Source organism: Lissotriton helveticus, chromosome 8, assembly GCF_964261635.1.
Source record: "Lissotriton helveticus chromosome 8, aLisHel1.1, whole genome shotgun sequence".
In the NCBI taxonomy this organism is placed as follows: Eukaryota; Metazoa; Chordata; class Amphibia; order Caudata; family Salamandridae; genus Lissotriton; species Lissotriton helveticus.
The window spans coordinates 453,648,283-453,671,070 of NC_136069.1; positions in this window are offsets into that span (position 1 = coordinate 453,648,283).

Below are 22,788 nucleotides of genomic sequence, written 5' to 3' on the forward strand. Positions count from 1 at the left end.
TATCACAAGGGTAAATGACGCAAAAAGAAAACATATATCCCAAGAGTAGTGTCTCCATGGTGGCTGCCCCAGGTCAGGGACAACCGTACACTTCTCAGATCATTAGGCCAGTGTTAGTGCTGCTGGAAACATTTTCAGAGCGGTACAAAAGGGGGTGGTGATGGACGGAGCATCTGAACCAATCAAACACTCACTCCCAGTCAACAGATCTGGGTTTAATCCATCACCGTTCTTTAGCCCACTCTGCCACCCCAGTTCAGACATGGCCATATGCAAATCAGTCTGACCCTGTGCCTCATGGGAACAGTCCACCCCGAACTGCCAAGCCATGCCTTCCCTGGACCGGAATCAAGCTTCCTAGGACCGGTTTCTGGCATTACAGCCGTCTTCAGCCAGGCTTGCTTGAATCCAGTGGCAAAGTGAGCAAGGGACTCACGTCTGAGCATACCCTGCCAACTCATGGCGAACAAAGCGGTACAAAAGGGGGTGGTGATGGACGGAAACATTTTCAGAGCAGAGGTGCTGGTGAGTGTCATCAGTTCACTGAATGTTTGTTGGGGATACAGAGCGGGCCAAAATATGAACAAGTTAGTGTAGTATATGACCAAATAACCTACAGAGAGCATCCCAAAGGCGCCTTTGTAAAAACACAAAATAAAAAAATTACTTCAGTGGTGTCTTTGGAAAACATTGTCATAAATATGATGGTAAAATGTGTTTTGATTGTGTCTGGTAAATAATATTGTGCACATTTCCTTCAAAATAGCGTTTGGATGGTAATGAATCACAAGATCGACTTCTTCAGATTGGCCTCACCACCAGAACCTTACATTGTTCTTGACAATTTATGATGCTCTGATGGGCACCTTGTGAATTCATCTTATCCTCGGTGCCCCGATGTTCCGGATCTGTGAAGCTCAATAGCATTTATAAGGCTGGAGCAGTGTAATTTAAACTCCACCCTCTATATATACTTTATATCTATGTTACGGAATATATTCCATATATTCAACGTGTGCCTTAAGTCATTAACTTTTGTATTTCATATTTATTCATTATCATATATAATGTTGCTGTGCACTTTTGGAAATCACAATGCAGTGAATAATAACACATGCATTTACTTTTATTGACTATTCACATTGTAATGATGACAGCATGTTTTCATATGTTCAACAATGATATAGTATGCTTCAATTTCTGATTCTCGAGCTAACTCAGCTTAACATTAGGCCTTAGCCAAGTGCTACATATTTTGAGATTGTTAGTATGCTGCCTATTTCTTTCTATCCAGGTGCGATATCAAGTCCTTCGTTATCTGGAGAAAGGCTCATTATTTTGTACTAGGTTGATAATGAGGCCTGGGAGGAGAACGCTGGCAGCAGACATGAAGAAATGACAGTGAAATGAACCTCCTGTACCCTTTGACTAAGAAGATGCAAAATTCAAGGAGGAGCAGATATGTACCTAATTGTGTGAGAGTGGGAATTTGGGGTGTCAGTCAGTTCCCGGCAAATGCCCCACAGAATTGGTTCAGAACTGTGGGTGTGAGATATTGATGATCTGGGACTTTCAATTGTGCTTTTAATTAGTGTTCCTTAGCAGTTGGAGGGGAGACCCATTTCTGACTTCAAAGAGAGCAAATCGCTCAACTTTTCTGATTTCACAGAGTGTGAGGCTTCATGCTAAATACTCTTTCCATTACCTGAACTAATTTATCTAGAATTCGTTTCTTTATGGAATCTGGATAATTTGCATCCTTTACATACTGATTATTTACATTTTGTACTTTTTAATATCTTCATTTAGAGTGCGTGAGCAGCTTAACGTTTTGCCTCTAATGATAGCTTTAATTAATCCTTGATAAGTTTGAGCATTATAATGAACAAATAATCAGAAATTGTTTGCATACCATCCTTCCTCTCATTATTATAGAATTGTACTAATTTATTGAAAACCAGCTTCTGAATGCTAGCTCTCTTTCAATGCTTCAAGTTAACTATTAAAGTCCATATGATCAGTGGGGAATTCTGTTTGCTGACCATACTAAGTGATTGAGGTTTAGAGGCCCGCTCATTTATGGCCATCAACTATATGTTGTGCCATATTAGAGCCTTGAATGAGCTACATAAGTGTGTTTGTACAGGAGGCTAACTGAGCCAATCTGAAACATATGCCAACAGCTGTAGTCATGTAGATGAAAAATACAATGGCAGGGAAGCTAGGGCTTCCTGAGCTGTCATGTGGTTATGTAGTATAGAACACTGCAATGTGCTGACCAACCTTTGGCAGGCAGAGCCTCTACAGAGTCCTCACCAGTCTTCTCTCAGCTTGGACTGGAATTTATGAATGCAAAGAGCAGGAGCCGGGACTACAGACAAGCAGCACTCCATCTGCTCTTAGGGGAAGAGCCTAATGTAATTTTGTAAGGCACATCTACCCCTGGGCTTGTGTTGTGTATTATTCAAGTACTTTTGATGAATGGTAAATTGTTGTGTGAAAGTCCTTCCTAAGCATTCTGGGGCTTATTTGTGAGAGGCTTATGCCACAGGAGTGTTAATTTGTTTGAAACTCTGGTGGCGCAAGCCTGTCAATCATATCTATGAGGCCATGCAAAGCCACTCTGCGTGGCTTTGCATGGTCTCATAACTAGGGAGTAAGACAAAGCAGCACACATCGCTGCATTGCCTTACTCTGAGCCAAGGAGGCATTTCATTGCTGTTGCAGTGGGTTTTCCCACGCAACACCCATGGATTTTGACACTGTCCCTGATTTATTTAATCATGTAAACCTGAGGCAGCGCCGAAAGCTTCTGCCTCTCCAGAGCAGGCTTAGTGAGAAGAAATATTTTTTATGTATCCTCTGTTTTTCCTCTTTCCATGTGTGCAGCACACACGGAAAGAGGAAAATGCCTCTCTGGATTTTTTTTGGGTGCACGAAGGGGTTCCTTCCTGCACAAAAACAATCCTGCCTGCAACTGAGGCACTCTTGCACCATAATGCAAGGGTGCCTATGTTGGTGCTAGGCAGCACATTTTGTACCAGCATAAGGAGAAAGGACATGAATTAACTGGATTTCATGATTAGGGTGCATTCCTGCCCATTCCAATTGTCGTAGGGCAGCACAGCAAGAAGACGTACAGCGCTGCCCTAAACCAATTCCTCATGAATACGGTTCTCTGTTTTAAAAGGACAGTCTCAAACTATCCTCATCACATTTTTGAACAAATTAAATAATTTGGTTTATTTTGCTCATAACACTTAAAAGTGTTTTCCATTTGTTAAGCACAATGGGCCCGATTCGCAAAAGTCCTAACTTTACGACCTTCGGTATTCACTAAAGGCATTTAGATGTAGTAAAGTTAGGATTCCTAATTTTACTACTACTAAATGCCTTTTGTGAATACCGCAAGTCGTAAAGTTAGGATTTTTCTCAGTTTAGTAGTAGTAAAGTTAGGAATCCTAACTTCACTACTACTAAATTTCTTTTGTGAATACCGTAAGTCGTAAAGTTAAGCTTTTTCTCAGTTTAGTAGTAGTAACGTTAGGCATCCTAACTTTACTACTACTAAATCCCTTTTGTGAATACCGAAAGTCGTAAAGTTAGGATTTTGTCTCAGATTAGTTTTGTGAATTGGGCCCAATATTTCTGACACCCTTCAACACCAACTCTAGCCTTCTAAACAAAGAGACCATTTTTGAAAGTGCCTGCTTTATAAATGTAGGCATGCCGGTAGGTAAGATGGCTCAGAGCAAGCAGTTGATTACCTTATATGAACCCATTTTGGTAAGCAGTAAAAACCTTATTGAAAAAGAAATTCTGCATTTCAGCAACAGAAGGCTTATGTCTACTCAGGTTCATATTTACAAACCCAAACCTGATTCACAAACGCCTCAGGCATGCTCCGTTCATAGTTATATATTTTAATAATGTATGCCTGTGCTGCATAACCCTACCACAATGAATTGTATGCACTGTGGACAAATTGCAGTAGAAATGTCTGTGTATTTGTGAAGTGCATTCATCTTTCTTATATATATTTCGTTTGCATTTTTTCAAGTCAAGAAGTGTCTTCTTCCCTATCAACGCCTTGAAATATGAGTTGGTTGTGTGCACTTCCACACACTTACATGGATTTTGTAATCACGTCTTAATAACCCAGATATTAGTAAATTAATAAGCGATGGAAAGTGCACCAGAAATCCTCGATTTGAAGAGGACTTTTAGGAAGAGTAGACTTTTTATTAAAAATGATTTTCCATCAAGAGGCAAAAAAGATGATTTTAAGTCAACAACTTTAGGTTAGAATAGTTTTTAGAAATGAGGGTCTCTAGTTGGCAATGGTTTGCACCTTTGTTCAAATAGGGAACCCTCCTTCTAGTCAGATAAGGGAGATACACTACTGAAATAACCCCTACTTGCCCCCTTGGTAGCTTGGCACAAGCAGTTAGGCTTATCTCAGAGGCAGTGTGTAAAGCATTTGCACATAACCAACAGTAACATTGTGAAAACACTACAAAAGGACACCACACCAGTTTTAGAAAAATAACCAATATTTATCTGTTCAAACAAGACCAAAATGATAAAAGACCAACATACAGTAATCAAAAATATGCACTTTGCAAGAATGACCTTAAAATGCAGTTCCTTAAAGCTGGTAGCTCAGTTGGGGCTACAGCAGTGCTGAAAACAACAGAATCCAACAGTTCCGGCTGACTGCAAGGTGCAGACCAGCGTCAGTTTCAACAGACTCGTAAGCAGTACCTTTGGTTCTGGCTGACCGCGTCGGTGCAGGCCTTTCATGGCAACTGTTGCAGTTGTGATATGAAGGGTAGAAGTGCAGCTCAAGTCGCGGTGCAGCCAGCAGCTTGGTGACGGTCGTCCAGCAGCGTCAGTTAGACCGGGGCTGCAGTGGGGAGTGAGGTGATGCTTGTTGCGATGCTGACAGGTCAGGGTTCAAGCAGCAGTGCTGGTTGATGGGAGCTGGTGTTGGTCAGCCCAGACTGCAGAGTGGGATGGGGCGGTGCGTTGTGTGACTTACAAGCAATACCTCCAAACCATGGTGCAGTCACGGGTTTTGGGGTCAGCATGCAGCGACGTCGTCAGTGAGACAAGGGTGGTAGAGTGAAGCGAGGTGGTGCAGAGTGCGATGCCCACAGGTTACCGTGCAAGCAGCGGCTCGGTGGTGGCGGTCTTCGTTGTAGAGATCAGGGTTGCAGTGCGAAGTGCGATGGTGCCTTCAGGACATGGAACCAGCAGCAGTGTCTGTGACGGTGTTGGCTGCTTTCCCTCTCCGTGGCAACTGAAACGCACAGTTCCTGATGCGGTACCCAGAGGTAAATAAATTCTTTGCTGTCCCTGAGACTTCATGAACAGAAGGCAAGCTTTATTTCTAGCTCTTGGAGACGCTCAGCGGTGAAGAAAGTTCAGTCCAGGCCATTCACTGGCCAAGGCAGTAGCAGCAACTGCAAGCCAACCCAGAAAAGCAACAACACAGCAAAGGGGCAGTACTCCTCCTGGCAGTTCTTCCAGATCGTCTACTTGTCCAGTTCCTTCATCCAAGCGAGTTCTAAAGTTCTGGGTTCTGGGCCCCAATATTTATACTCAGTTTCTCTTTATACCAGAGAGTGTCTGTGCTCAGTCCAAACCAGTTTGGTCCTCTTTGGGCTAGCTTCCTGGCAGGAGGTGGAGACAGCATTGTCCAAGGAAGACCAGGCCCATTCAGGTGCAAGGTAATCTTCTCCCACTACTCTAAATGCAGCCCAGTTCTATTCAGCCCAGGAAAGGCAGGATACACCTCAACCCCCCAAAGGCTGTCTGAAGAGAATGCACATCCCCAGACAGTAAATCCACAACCCAGGAGAGGCACACCCGATGGCTAAGCAAGAAAATACCTACTTTTATTAAAATGATGTTTTCAAACACAAAACATAAAAATCAACTTTGCTAGAAGATTCATTTCTACATTCTGATTTCAGGTTTACTAAACTCCATTCCTCTATCTTGTCCCAATGAGAAGATATACTCGTAAAATGTTTCCAAAGTATTCCCCATCCTATCCTATGGGATAAATAGCATTTCAACAGTGAAAAATTAATTACACTGTATTTCACTATCAGGACATGTTCCACACACCAGTGTATTGCTTACCCTTCAAATACACTGCACCCTGCCCATAGTGGCACCTTGGGCCTACCATAGGGGTGACTTACATGTAATAATAGGGAAGGTTAGGGCTTGGCAATTGGGTACACTGGCAAAGTCAACATGGCAGTACAAACTGTGCACAGACACTGCAGTGGCAGGCCTGAGAACCCTTTGAAAGGCTGCCCGTGTGGATGGCACAATCAGTGCTGCAGGTCCACTAGTAGCATTCGATTTACAGGCCCTGGTACTCTCAGTGCACTTTACTAAAGACTTACCAGTAAATGAAATATGCCAATCATGGAAACACTTACGCTACTGGGCATGGCTACTTACATCCGTTTATCTACGTCACAACGAGTTCTTGGCAAATCAGACTCTTAAAGCGTTAGGACTTTCCCTTGCTTGGATATTGATTTCTCCAAGAACTCATTTATTATGCATGAACATCTATTCCTCAGGGGTTCATTCATGACGTTCTTATGCCGAGTTTTACGTCAATTCTCGATTCCTAAACACCTTAAAGGTATAAATATGCCTTCGCTTGCTATGGCAAGCCACGGTTCGGTTCAGTGCGGTTTGACTACCTACTTGCACGCAGCTTGCCACAGCAAGTCCTGAACGAAGCCAAATTCCCAATTGGCCACCCAGAGGTGCCCTGTGCTCCATTCTTGCCCCCATCAATCCAATCAACTCCCCTACTGGAGCACTGCTGTACAGGCACCTCAGTGACGCTGTCGTGGGGACCTGGATGGTGAGGAGTGATCTCAGGAGTGGTTACAGGAGTGACCGGCACTGTGGTTGAGCCCCCCATAGCTGTGTGAGGCCATCCCACCTTGATGGCTCTGGTTGCTTTGGCCTACTTTCCATCCAGGGCCAAATTGACCTGGTCACATATCCCACTACACCCCAGTCCACGCGTACTCAGGATATATTACTGTCGTGTGATGCAGGACAACACTTGATTACACTACTGTATTAGGTGATGAGAGCGGGCGCAGTGAGCTCCCCGCTTTGTACACGTACTGCATGGGATGCTGACTTAGGTACTCCTTTGGATGACAGGGTGTCGACAGACATCTGGGGCCTAACACATACAATATTCTGCATTGCCCACTTTAAGCTGGTACACCACAATTTTCCTCCACAAGACTTCTTTAACTCCTAAGAGCCTTCACCGCATATCCCCTAACCAACAGGACAGTTGCCTGCACTGCAACGACAGCGAGCGGACTTCCTACACCTGGCATGGCAGTGCCAGACAGTGCAGGATTACCGGCACAAACGGTGATGGAATTAAAAATTGAATGCACACCACTGCACTGCTTATTGGGCTATATCAAGCACCCAAAGGGCTACAAGATGGCCTATAACTTTGTGCAACTGGTGCTGGTATTGGCCAGAGATAGAGGATCCATCACCTGGATTGGCCAGCGCACACCCACTGACGAACAATGGTGCAAGGTTGTACAGGAGGGGGCACTAGCGGAGGAGGTGCTCATGCAGATTAGTTAAAGTGATAAACATTGGATGAAGGCCTCCAGGGATGTGAGTGATACATGTCTAGACCCACATGCAGACACAGAGTCCGCTGACAGAGATGAGACGGATATGAGTGTGGATGATGACTCGACTCGGGGGGTGGGGAGGGGGAGGAGATGGGATCAACCCTAGCAGTATTGAGATGCTTTGTCTGCAAGTTTGGTGTGCTGTAACGTACCTTAGGGTGCTAGATATAGACTGCCAGAGTGTTTTCTGGTTGAATAACCATCTTCTCTAATACGAACTACCATGTACTGTGTACAGTGCTTCAGAAACCGCTGTCTTTTGTTCTTTTAATATGAAAAACAAAGGTTAAAAACATAAAATGCATATGCTGGTGGTTTTAATACCATGCAATGCTTTAGAGCAATGAACATCACATGACCCCATTCCTAACAAACAATGTGAAATTAGTTATTTCAAATAATGGAGCCACTCACAAGGCTGCATAGGCGGTTCTCAGAGAGAGGAAGAGCACAGGCCACCATATCATCTCTAATATTTAGCTTGTTCACCAAGCTAGGGAACTGATTCACACACCCTTTTTCCAGGAGAAAGACTAACTTGTGCCTAGGAAATGTTTTATGTTACTAATCTAGGTTTTACTCAATTTAGAAAGAGTGACACAGGTGCCGTGCATACAATATACCTCTGCATAGACCACCCATTCTTAAGAAACATAGGCAGACTATGAGCTTGATTCATGAAAACACTTTTTGTGAGTAGTTGTGATTTACTTTAGGCTTAGTTCAGAGATCCTCCTGAATATCAAGACCTGGTTCACAATTCCTTTTTGTGAGCAGTTTCCATCATTCCTTAAACGTCAAGCGTCAGGTGTAAGTCCCACCTAACCTAAGCCTGGAGTGATAAACACCAGCTAGCAGGAAAAGCTTCAAGACCGATTCACAAAGATTCTGCTGTGGCTTACTCTTGTAGTACATCTGAGTCCCAGGAGTAAGCTAGTAGCACTCCTGGCTTAATCCTGAAAGACACTAGAGAGTTAGGATTACCACAAGACTAAGGTCTTCGATGCAGTATTTGATGACCATTCCTATGTTTTCCCGTTCTCGCAGGGGCGGCCGCTCTTTTCAAGTGTTAGCGCCCCACCTATGGAATGATCTCCCCATTGCCCTCAGACAGATAACTGACCTGGGTGAGTTCAGGAAGAAGCTAAAGACCTGACCTAGCTATTTTGATATGTAGCATATATCTGGGAGTTGTGTGTCCTTTTTCTGCTTGCTCTCAGTGGTTATTAGTGCCGGGACACTCTATGGAGTAGCCGTGCGCTCTATAAATACCCAATTACAATTACAATTACTAAGTCACACTTACTCATACACCACTTTTAGTGAGTTGGGCTGATATTTTTAAATTGCCAGACAAAAGTGGGTGTTTTCAGGGAGTTTGCAAGCAGGAGTGTAGGGAAGCACAGCCGTGGGTTCTAGTGGAGCAATAACATTGTTTTTTATGGACCTTCTTATATTTGCCCTGCTGACTGGAAGGCCACAACATAGGGGCAGTAGCTAATAATTACTGAAAAAAGCAAGATGGTGAGTCACTTCCATTTGGTGACGGGGGGAGGGGGAGCACACAGGATGCCAAAGAGAAATGATACGTTATTAAAATGGCAAAGAAAAAACATAGGTAAGAGGCAAATGGAGTGAGAGAGTGCAAGAAAGGGAGGGAAAGACATGTAAAGAAGAAGGAAAGAAATAAAGGAAGCAGAATGGAAAAGAGGCAGAACGAAGAATGGAAGGAAGGAAATACTGTGGATAGGGAGAAGAGAAGGAAAGAACCAGAGAAAGAAGGAAATGAGGATGACTGGCTGGAGAATGTAAGGAAGGTCTTGAAGAAGAAAAGAAGGAAGGAACAAAGAAAAAATGAAAGAAGGGTAAGAAGTAAAGCAGAAAAATCATATGTACTGATGTAAAGAAGGAAATAAATAGGGAAAGAGAGAATGAGCGCTGACACATTTCCTCATTCACTTTATGTCATGTGATTCAAAGTGGAGAGTATTTTATATAAATGATTACTCCATGGTGTGTAATAGGAGTGGTGAGGGAAGTCCTATGCAAATGTAGGGCACCGCCGGTCTGCACAGGTAGCAACTGAATTATGCATATGTAAGCACATTGACGAGGACAATGAGCTCATGGTGACTCTCGATGTAGAGTCACTCTACACCAATATACCGCAGAAAGATACCATCATAGCAGTGAACAGCCTCTTAGAAAATACAGAGATTGAGGGTGGAAGCAAAGATTTTATTGTTAGATGTGTCTCCATGGTACTTTTGAACAACATTTTCCTTTTCAAGAAAGACCTGTACATTCAAAAGAAAGGGACCAGCATGGGCGCAACCTGTGCCCCAAGTCTGGCCTGTATATACGTCAGCTTGTTTGAGGACAAGCACATATACAATGAAGTGAGCCCATTTTTCGAAAACATCCGGAACTGGGCTCGCTTCATTGACGATATATTCTTCATCTGGCAGGGTCCCACAGAAGCATTGGAAGAATTCCTATCTTGGCTGAATTTGGGAGATCCCAACCTCAAATTCACAGCAGCATATAGCAAGATGAGGGTAAACTTTCTGGATATCTGTATTAAAAGCGAGGACAGACAACTTAAGGTAGAACTCTACAAAAAGGAATCAGATCGCAATTCTATTTTGCACTATAACAGCTTTCACCCCAAAAGTCAAAAAGATTCAATACCCTTCGGGGAGTTCCTCCGTTTGAGAAGGAACTGCACAGATTTAACAGATTTCCACAGACATGCTGGTGAAATGAAAAAGAAATTCAGAGAGCGAGGTTATCCTAAGAAACTTATTGACCACTCCCTGAAAAGGGCTCGCTACTACGATAGGGAGTGTCTATTAAATAAAAAAGAGAAGAGAGTACAGGATAAAATTGTGATGGTTAGTCAACACTCGAAGATAGCCAATCAGGTGAAAAATATAATCAATCACAATTGGAAAATCCTTAATAACGGAACGGACACCACTATCTTGGAACGCCCGCTTTATGCATATAGAAAAAACAAGAATCTGAGATCTAACCTTGTACATACATACAGGGAGGATGTCATAGAAAGTCAAACTACCCTCACTGGAACTAAAGCAGTTGGTAATAACAAATGTGGCAATTGCTGCATCTGTGATTTATGTATAGTAACAAAAAAGGTGACACACAATGAAGTAACACACGACATCACTACTTTAAACAACTGTAGAACTAAAAATGCAGTGTACATGATTCTATGCCCGTGTGAGCAAGCGTACATAGGTGAAACTGGTCGTGAGGTGAGACTAAGGATTGGTGAACACAAGTCCGCTATCAAAAACAATAAAGAAAATGCCCCTCTGGTAGCCCACTGGAAAGAACAGGGTCACAGTGAGAAAGATCTCAGGTGGGTCATCTTAGAAAGGATAAAAGAGCAGACCAGAATAGGCAACAGTACCACTAGACGTAAACAACAAGAACAGTGGTTTATGATTAAGTTCAACACAATAAAGAAAGGCCTTAACTCTAGGGAAGAGTGGGAGGTTCTCCTGTAATATAGAGAAACCAATCCTCCCTCCTACCTAAAGATATTAGTCCACATATACATGATGAGTCCTTTAAAAAAAATTTTTTTATAAATTAAACTATTAAAATATATACCTCTATTGTTCACTAGTGATTGCCCGCAAGGGGTACTAAACCATCGCAATGTCTAAATAAAAGATATCTTGAGATGTAATTGAGTAGGTTGATGTACCAACAGGGTACATTTCTTATTCAATCAACTGTGAAATCACTCCTTCGAAGTTAAAGAGCTAGCTAAAGTTACAATGAAACCCATAACAATTTTTGTTCTAGGGAACGCATTTAATAATAAATTAAAAAAAAGCTATGTAGCAGATAGAATTCCCTTATAAATCAACAGATAACTCTCGGAAAAACGTGAATATAAATTATAAATTAAAAGCAAAAATTATTAAACTGACTTTCTTTTGTCCGGTAAAGAAACATAAATTCTATGATATAACAAGGGGCCTATTAAATCAACTAATGGCGGATAAATCTCGTCGACTTTCTTATCTTTGCCGGCCAAATACTGCTCTAAGATTGCGCTGTAAGATCTTTAAGGGCCACATATTAAGTGAGGGCAGGACGGCGAGTCCATGACCATGAACAAAAAGGCAGGAAACACCCCGCGCCCTGGACGTCACCCAGGGAAATTTTTATATATACATAAAATACGCTGCCTAAATGAACATGAGGGCAAGTCCCCGTAAGTATATATGTCTCAAATTAACGATACGAGCACCACTCCAAGATGGCGACTCGGCATATACATATAAAGCCCTGGCTGACAAGTGACTACACAGCTGTGAGTAATTGAGGGGCGGAACGAACACGTAAATAGAAGCGCGTTCTGCATAGACAACAGAGAGAGAACAGAACGAGGCAGAGACGCGGCACCCGGTATACGAAGGTAAGAAGTAGAGAGCCTGAGTTAGTCCAACTAGACAGATGGGGGCCAATGTTTTTGTTAAAAACTGGTAGAACAGTAGACCTTTAGTTTAATGCTAAGGTGCTCGAGCAGAAAAGTGGAATATGATAATGTAACGTAATCCAGGACCTGGTGGTGATTAATCTAACATTCCACAACCACTGCCACAACTCTGTGTAGAACCCGGGGACAATATATTTATATGAAATACAACAGAGAGCTAGACCTAAACGAGGGTTTAAAGCAAACTTTAAAACCACAAGTCCTAAAGTGGAGAGTGCCTAAAAAAGTTTAACATCCGATGTAGTGCCCAAGAAAAAAAGAATAGATAACAACTAAACTGAGTACGCTTTTTAAATAATCATCCCATACGTTTTTTGACCCCACCAGAACACATCCAGTTCCCGTGAGGTCTGCAAACACTGTATGCCCGTTCGAAGAGAGTTGTATAATATTTTAAGGTAAGACACGCACGTGACAAAAGCACTGTAATAATACGATTAAAGTCAGAAACGGAAAGGCAATGATGAATGTACCGTCTTGTTTAAATAGATACACGCACATATAAGCCACAAAGACGAAAAAAACAACAAAAAAACTGAAAAAGAAACCCCCACACGAGGAGGCTTTTATCTAAAGACGAAAAGGTAATCAAAACTCCTTTTTCTCCTGTGGGCTTATGGCTTTCTCTTAACAAACCTGTGCCTGACCTAGTGTATATGTCCCTTACTAGGCTATAGCAGCTAGAGACGGCAGACATCGAAGGACACGCCGTACTGGCTTTGATTGGATCCTTTTCAATAGGGAATACACCCCTGATGTAAAGGTGAGAATATGAGAATTTTGCGAAAGTCACCACTATCTATCTGAGAATCCATGTTATTCCTGTAATAAACAGTCCCTGACCCAGGTCATATGTCTCCTATCAGGCCATGCCAGCAAGACAGTGTGGATTGTAAATAACACGCCGCAGAGGCCCCTCCTGGATCCCCTATCATATCTACCGATGGGGAGAATACCCTTCATGTAAAGGTCAGATCATGAGAAAAATTTTTACTCTAGTTTTTCCAATTGCCCAATGTATATGGGGAATGCCCACAGTAATGGTTTCCACAGTGAAATATATTTGGAGGAAATAAGAGTCACCATATACAAATGATATGCTTGTAAGTAGTGGATTAAGAGACAAAGTATGACACCATGAGAGAACGACATCTGCACCATAATATAAAAAAAAATTTTTTAAAAAAAAACTTGGGCTATATCAAAAACATGGTGCAAGGTCCCTGCCTTGACGAGTTTAGGCAGATACAAGGTGGTGACCCTAGATTGCACTGTATGGAGGTATATGAATGTTCCCCACAAAGGTGAAACTGAAGCAATAGGGAGAACCGTTAAATGATGAACAGTACACATTTGAAGAGTACGGATACTGACACATTATTTTTGCTCCCCAAACAGAGAAACTAAAATTTGAAATCTTCTAAACACAGGAAACCCCTATCAAGAAGTCCTGAGGAAGGTGCCATAAAATCAGATGAATTGCACCGAAACGCGTCGACGCATTTTTTTAAGCCAAAGAATCCAAGGGAAGCCTAGTACAAACTGGATGCACATGTATTTTTGTCACAGTTATACAGTACAGTAAGAGTAATTTTAGGCTGTTGGATCGAGGAATCTATAGTGGCGAGAACATACAAGGGGCCACAGTTACAACAGGGGTTCATTGCTTTATAGTGTGTTTTTGTGAAATTTCTTATTGTTTATGAACTGCAAATATGTAATATATGTACTCTTTGGTTCTGAATTTTTTAATTATTGTACACATGAGATATTGATTGTATGTCTTTTTACTTTTCAAAGAATATTTCTTTGGAATTTTAAACATTGTGTCTTTTTTATTGTTGTATGAAAAATCCTTTATAAATTGATTGTTAACAAATTTTATTTTTCTGTGGAAATTATTACCTGACTAGACACTATAGCACAGCAGAGTATAGTGGGTAGTCTTAATGCTCTAGTGTAACTCCAATGGTACATACACATTGAGCAAACGAGCTCACTCCAGGGATTACCTTTGACTTGTTGTCACTTTTGCCCTGTTCCCTGGTCGCAGTGGGGCACCCTCTCTCTTGAAATCTTTTAAGTACGGCCCTGTGCTGGAGAGTCTAGGTTTTTTATGGTGACTATTACAGTTTTTTCCTACCCCAATAAAACCCAATAGTCGTTGTCCAATCATAGAATGGATACACTAAAGACCTTTGGCTTTAGTGAAGATCAACTCAACAAAATATTAAGCTCAAATAGAGGCAGCAATAACATTACAGTCATCCCCAATGGAGGAGAAAAGTGGAATCAATTAATTAATTTGAAAAAGAAAATCATTAGGACTGAACTGCATGCTGAATTCATGACACAGTATGTAAGGGCGGGTAAGATACCTATAGGATTGCAAATTCGTAATGAACCAGGGCTGTTTGTAGATAACCAGAAGTTCCTGGAAACTTGGACTTTTATCTGCAACAGATGTAGTAGAGATCTCATGCTGCTCATTATTGAAACCGCCCAGACCACTGTCCTCATAGAAATAAAAGAAATGGAGGAGTTAGAAAAAGCACTGTTAGAGAATAATATAGTTGAGGATGTCAAAAAAAGACTGGAGGAAATTAACACAGATATGAAAGGGTACTGTGAGTATTTAACCAACCGTAAAACTCAAAAGCTGAGAAAAGACATAAATAAATTCAGCCAAGAAGTAGTTTACCCTTTCTTACAAAAGGATTATTACACCGAAAAATCTGAGAACTATAGAAACGAGGGTCCCAAACCTAGATTCCAGACAAGGTTCCAACCCAGAAGACCAAAACACGTACACTTCTCAGGGACATCAGAAAGCAGTATTGAGGAGGAAGAACAGTGCAGAGAAGAGGAAGAATACGCTGGACCTAACAGGGAATATGAAACCCCTTTTTTAGACCAGCGCCCACAGAGAAGCCGCGGGAACTTCCGGGGGAGAGGGAGGGGCCAATATTCCAAGAGACCTGCTCAAAGAGAACAGGAGCAGGACTATCAACAGAACCCGGCCCCTCAGGAATACAAAAGGACCAGGAACAAAATATATTGGCGCTAGAAACAACCCCAATAATAAACCTATCTCAGAGAACCCTAACGAACGCAGAGAAGCAGGTATTAGGTATGGGATTCAACTTTGTTCCAACTACAGGTATAAACAAGTTCCAGCTAGAGAAAGATCTCCGATCTTTCTTTCGCAAAATAAGATTACGCAGGTTTTTTGAGAATAGACCAAATAGAGAACCACCAACGGACTCAGGCTTACGAGCCAAATCTACATTCACCCCTAGCCTAGGCATGGTGGACAAAAATCTGGAGATTTTTGAATCCATCGTAAAATTAGAAATAGGCATGTTATTGGAGAAAAAACATTTCCAAGAACAAAACATTAATAAGGAGCAAAGAGAGGCCATCAATTCCTTATCCGCAGACACTAACATAACAATAAAGCCTGCGGACAAAGGAGGAGGAGTCGTAGTTTTTGATACAACCGACTACGACCAAAAAGTTAGATGCCTTTTATCAAACGAACAGCACTACGCCAGAGTCCCCCAATCTAGACTCACTAAATTAAAAAAAGATGTAGAAACCTTGCTCCTAAAAACCTTGGAAGAAGGTGGCATCACTGAGGATGAATGGAAATTCCTGAGCAATCCAAATCCCAAAACACCAGCATTTTACGGACTGCCAAAGGTCCACAAAAGCCTTAACAATCCGCCGCTGAGACCAATAGTGGCTTCAATCGATTCCCTACTGGAACCTCTGAGCCAGTATGCGGACAGGTTTTTAAAACCACTGGTGGAAAAGCAAAAGTCGTACATCCGCGATACTGCGGACATGATATCTAAAGTTGAAGGGACCCACTTTGACGAGGACAATGAGCTCATGGTGACTCTCGATGTAGAGTCACTCTACACCAATATACCGCAGAAAGATACCATCATAGCAGTGAACAGCCTCTTAGAAAATACAGAGATTGAGGGTGGAAGCAAAGATTTTATTGTTAGATGTGTCTCCATGGTACTTTTGAACAACATTTTCCTTTTCAAGAAAGACCTGTACATTCAAAAGAAAGGGACCAGCATGGGCGCAACCTGTGCCCCAAGTCTGGCCTGTATATACGTCAGCTTGTTTGAGGACAAGCACATATACAATGAAGTGAGCCCATTTTTCGAAAACATCCGGAACTGGGCTCGCTTCATTGACGATATATTCTTCATCTGGCAGGGTCCCACAGAAGCATTGGAAGAATTCCTATCTTGGCTGAATTTGGGAGATCCCAACCTCAAATTCACAGCAGCATATAGCAAGATGAGGGTAAACTTTCTGGATATCTGTATTAAAAGCGAGGACAGACAACTTAAGGTAGAACTCTACAAAAAGGAATCAGATCGCAATTCTATTTTGCACTATAACAGCTTTCACCCCAAAAGTCAAAAAGATTCAATACCCTTCGGGGAGTTCCTCCGTTTGAGAAGGAACTGCACAGATTTAACAGATTTCCACAGACATGCTGGTGAAATGAAAAAGAAATTCAGAGAGCGAGGTTATCCTAAGAAACTTATTGACCACTCCCTGAAAAGGGCTCGCTACTACGATAGGGAGTGTCTATTAAATAAAAAAGAGAAGAGAGTACAGGATAAAATTGTGATGGTTAGTCAACACTCGAAGATAGCCAATCAGGTGAAAAATATAATCAATCACAATTGGAAAATCCTTAATAACGGAACGGACACCACTATCTTGGAACGCCCGCTTTATGCATATAGAAAAAACAAGAATCTGAGATCTAACCTTGTACATACATACAGGGAGGATGTCATAGAAAGTCAAACTACCCTCACTGGAACTAAAGCAGTTGGTAATAACAAATGTGGCAATTGCTGCATCTGTGATTTATGTATAGTAACAAAAAAGGTGACACACAATGAAGTAACACACGACATCACTACTTTAAACAACTGTAGAACTAAAAATGCAGTGTACATGATTCTATGCCCGTGTGAGCAAGCGTACATAGGTGAAACTGGTCGTGAGGTGAGACTAAGGATTGGTGAACACAAGTCCGCTATCAAAAACAATAAAGAAAATGCCCCTCTGGTAGCCCACTGGAAAGAACAGGGTCACAGTGAGAAAGATCTCAGGTGGGTCATCTTAGAAAGGATAAAAGAGCAGACCAGAATAGGCAACAGTACCACTAGACGTAAACAACAAGAACAGTGGTTTATGATTAAGTTCAACACAATAAAGAAAGGCCTTAACTCTAGGGAAGAGTGGGAGGTTCTCCTGTAATATAGAGAAACCAATCCTCCCTCCTACCTAAAGATATTAGTCCACATATACATGATGAGTCCTTTAAAAAAAAAATTTTTATAAATTAAACTATTAAAATATATACCTCTATTGTTCACTAGTGATTGCCCGCAAGGGGTACTAAACCATCGCAATGTCTAAATAAAAGATATCTTGAGATGTAATTGAGTAGGTTGATGTACCAACAGGGTACATTTCTTATTCAATCAACTGTGAAATCACTCCTTCGAAGTTAAAGAGCTAGCTAAAGTTACAATGAAACCCATAACAATTTTTGTTCTAGGGAACGCATTTAATAATAAATTAAAAAAAAGCTATGTAGCAGATAGAATTCCCTTATAAATCAACAGATAACTCTCGGAAAAACGTGAATATAAATTATAAATTAAAAGCAAAAATTATTAAACTGACTTTCTTTTGTCCGGTAAAGAAACATAAATTTTATGATATAACAAGGGGCCTATTAAATCAACTAATGGCGGATAAATCTCGTCGACTTTCTTATCTTTGCCGGCCAAATACTGCTCTAAGATTGCGCTGTAAGATCTTTAAGGGCCACATATTAAGTGAGGGCAGGACGGCGAGTCCATGACCATGAACAAAAAGGCAGGAAACACCCCGCGCCCTGGACGTCACCCAGGGAAATTTTTATATATACATAAAATACGCTGCCTAAATGAACATGAGGGCAAGTCCCCGTAAGTATATATGTCTCAAATTAACGATACGAGCACCACTCCAAGATGGCGACTCGGCATATACATATAAAGCCCTGGCTGACAAGTGACTACACAGCTGTGAGTAATTGAGGGGCGGAACGAACACGTAAATAGAAGCGCGTTCTGCATAGACAACAGAGAGAGAACAGAACGAGGCAGAGACGCGGCACCCGGTATACGAAGGTAAGAAGTAGAGAGCCTGAGTTAGTCCAACTAGACAGATGGGGGCCAATGTTTTTGTTAAAAACTGGTAGAACAGTAGACCTTTAGTTTAATGCTAAGGTGCTCGAGCAGAAAAGTGGAATATGATAATGTAACGTAATCCAGGACCTGGTGGTGATTAATCTAACATTCCACAACCACTGCCACAACTCTGTGTAGAACCCGGGGACAATATATTTATATGAAATACAACAGAGAGCTAGACTTAAACGAGGGTTTAAAGCAAACTTTAAAACCACAAGTCCTAAAGTGGAGAGTGCCTAAAAAAGTTTAACATCCGATGTAGTGCCCAAGAAAAAAAGAATAGATAACAACTAAACTGAGTACGCTTTTTAAATAATCATCCCATACGTTTTTTGACCCCACCAGAACACATCCAGTTCCCGTGAGGTCTGCAAACACTGTATGCCCGTTCGAAGAGAGTTGTATAATATTTTAAGGTAAGACACGCACGTGACAAAAGCACTGTAATAATACGATTAAAGTCAGAAACGGAAAGGCAATGATGAATGTACCGTCTTGTTTAAATAGATACACGCACATATAAGCCACAAAGACGAAAAAAACAACAAAAAAACTGAAAAAGAAACCCCCACACGAGGAGGCTTTTATCTAAAGACGAAAAGGTAATCAAAACTCCTTTTTCTCCTGTGGGCTTATGGCTTTCTCTTAACAAACCTGTGCCTGACCTAGTGTATATGTCCCTTACTAGGCTATAGCAGCTAGAGACGGCAGACATCGAAGGACACGCCGTACTGGCTTTGATTGGATCCTTTTCAATAGGGAATACACCCCTGATGTAAAGGTGAGAATATGAGAATTTTGCGAAAGTCACCACTATCTATCTGAGAATCCATGTTATTCCTGTAATAAACAGTCCCTGACCCAGGTCATATGTCTCCTATCAGGCCATGCCAGCAAGACAGTGTGGATTGTAAATAACACGCCGCAGAGGCCCCTCCTGGATCCCCTATCATATCTACCGATGGGGAGAATACCCTTCATGTAAAGGTCAGATCATGAGAAAAATTTTTACTCTAGTTTTTCCAATTGCCCAATGTATATGGGGAATGCCCACAGTAATGGTTTCCACAGTGAAATATATTTGGAGGAAATAAGAGTCACCATATACAAATGATATGCTTGTAAGTAGTGGATTAAGAGACAAAGTATGACACCATGAGAGAACGACATCTGCACCATAATATAAAAAAAAAAAATTTTAAAAAAAACTTGGCCTATATCAAAAACATGGTGCAAGGTCCCTGCCTTGACGAGTTTAGGCAGATACAAGGTGGTGACCCTAGATTGCACTGTATGGAGGTATATGAATGTTCCCCACAAAGGTGAAACTGAAGCAATAGGGAGAACCGTTAAATGATGAACAGTACACATTTGAAGAGTACGGATACTGACACATTATTTTTGCTCCCCAAACAGAGAAACTAAAATTTGAAATCTTCTAAACACAGGAAACCCCTATCAAGAAGTCCTGAGGAAGGTGCCATAAAATCAGATGAATTGCACCGAAACGCGTCGACGCATTTTTTTAAGCCAAAGAATCCAAGGGAAGCCTAGTACAAACTGGATGCACATGTATTTTTGTCACAGTTATACAGTACAGTAAGAGTAATTTTAGGCTGTTGGATCGAGGAATCTATAGTGGCGAGAACATACAAGGGGCCACAGTTACAACAGGGGTTCATTGCTTTATAGTGTGTTTTTGTGAAATTTCTTATTGTTTATGAACTGCAAATATGTAATATATGTACTCTTTGGTTCTGAATTTTTTAATTATTGTACACATGAGATATTGATTGTATGTCTTTTTACTTTTCAAAGAATATTTCTTTGGAATTTTAAACATTGTGTCTTTTTTATTGTTGTATGAAAAATCCTTTATTAAATAGATTGTTAACAAATTTTATTTTTCTGTGGAAATTATTACCTGACTAGACACTATAGCACAGCAGAGTATAGTGGGTAGTCTTAATGCTCTAGTGTAACTCCAATGGTACATACACATTGAGCAAACGAGCTCACTCCAGGGATTACCTTTGACTTGTGGTTACAGGAGTGACCGGCACTGTGGTTGAGCCCCCCATAGCTGTGTGAGGCCATCCCACCTTGATGGCTCTGGTTGCTTTGGCCTACTTTCCATCCAGGGCCAAATTGACCTGGTCACATATCCCACTACACCCCAGTCCACGCGTACTCAGGATATATTACTGTCGTGTGATGCAGGACAACACTTGATTACACTACTGTATTAGGTGATGAGAGCGGGCGCAGTGAGCTCCCCGCTTTGTACACGTACTGCATGGGATGCTGACTTAGGTACTCCTTTGGATGACAGGGTGTCGACAGACATCTGGGGCCTAACACATACAATATTCTGCATTGCCCACTTTAAGCTGGTACACCACAATTTTCCTCCACAAGACTTCTTTAACTCCTAAGAGCCTTCACCGCATATCCCCTAACCAACAGGACAGTTGCCTGCACTGCAACGACAGCGAGCGGACTTCCTACACCTGGCATGGCAGTGCCAGACAGTGCAGGATTACCGGCACAAACGGTGATGGAATTAAAAATTGAATGCACACCACTGCACTGCTTATTGGGCTATATCAAGCACCCAAAGGGCTACAAGATGGCCTATAACTTTGTGCAACTGGTGCTGGTATTGGCCAGAGATAGAGGATCCATCACCTGGATTGGCCAGCGCACACCCACTGACGAACAATGGTGCAAGGTTGTACAGGAGGGGGCACTAGCGGAGGAGGTGCTCATGCAGATTAGTTAAAGTGATAAACATTGGATGAAGGCCTCCAGGGATGTGAGTGATACATGTCTAGACCCACATGCAGACACAGAGTCCGCTGACAGAGATGAGACGGATATGAGTGTGGATGATGACTCGACTCGGGGGGTGGGGAGGGGGAGGAGATGGGATCAACCCTAGCAGTATTGAGATGCTTTGTCTGCAAGTTTGGTGTGCTGTAACGTACCTTAGGGTGCTAGATATAGACTGCCAGAGTGTTTTCTGGTTGAATAACCATCTTCTCTAATACGAACTACCATGTACTGTGTACAGTGCTTCAGAAACCGCTGTCTTTTGTTCTTTTAATATGAAAAACAAAGGTTAAAAACATAAAATGCATATGCTGGTGGTTTTAATACCATGCAATGCTTTAGAGCAATGAACATCACATGACCCCATTCCTAACAAACAATGTGAAATTAGTTATTTCAAATAATGGAGCCACTCACAAGGCTGCATAGGCGGTTCTCAGAGAGAGGAAGAGCACAGGCCACCATATCATCTCTAATATTTAGCTTGTTCACCAAGCTAGGGAACTGATTCACACACCCTTTTTCCAGGAGAAAGACTAACTTGTGCCTAGGAAATGTTTTATGTTACTAATCTAGGTTTTACTCAATTTAGAAAGAGTGACACAGGTGCCGTGCATACAATATACCTCTGCATAGACCACCCATTCTTAAGAAACATAGGCAGACTATGAGCTTGATTCATGAAAACACTTTTTGTGAGTAGTTGTGATTTACTTTAGGCTTAGTTCAGAGATCCTCCTGAATATCAAGACCTGGTTCACAATTCCTTTTTGTGAGCAGTTTCCATCATTCCTTAAACGTCAAGCGTCAGGTGTAAGTCCCACCTAACCTAAGCCTGGAGTGATAAACACCAGCTAGCAGGAAAAGCTTCAAGACCGATTCACAAAGATTCTGCTGTGGCTTACTCTTGTAGTACATCTGAGTCCCAGGAGTAAGCTAGTAGCACTCCTGGCTTAATCCTGAAAGACACTAGAGAGTTAGGATTACCACAAGACTAAGGTCTTCGATGCAGTATTTGATGACCATTCCTATGTTTTCCCGTTCTCGCAGGGGCGGCCGCTCTTTTCAAGTGTTAGCGCCCCACCTATGGAATGATCTCCCCATTGCCCTCAGACAGATAACTGACCTGGGTGAGTTCAGGAAGAAGCTAAAGACCTGACCTAGCTATTTTGATATGTAGCATATATCTGGGAGTTGTGTGTCCTTTTTCTGCTTGCTCTCAGTGGTTATTAGTGCCGGGACACTCTATGGAGTAGCCGTGCGCTCTATAAATACCCAATTACAATTACAATTACTAAGTCACACTTACTCATACACCACTTTTAGTGAGTTGGGCTGATATTTTTAAATTGCCAGACAAAAGTGGGTGTTTTCAGGGAGTTTGCAAGCAGGAGTGTAGGGAAGCACAGCCGTGGGTTCT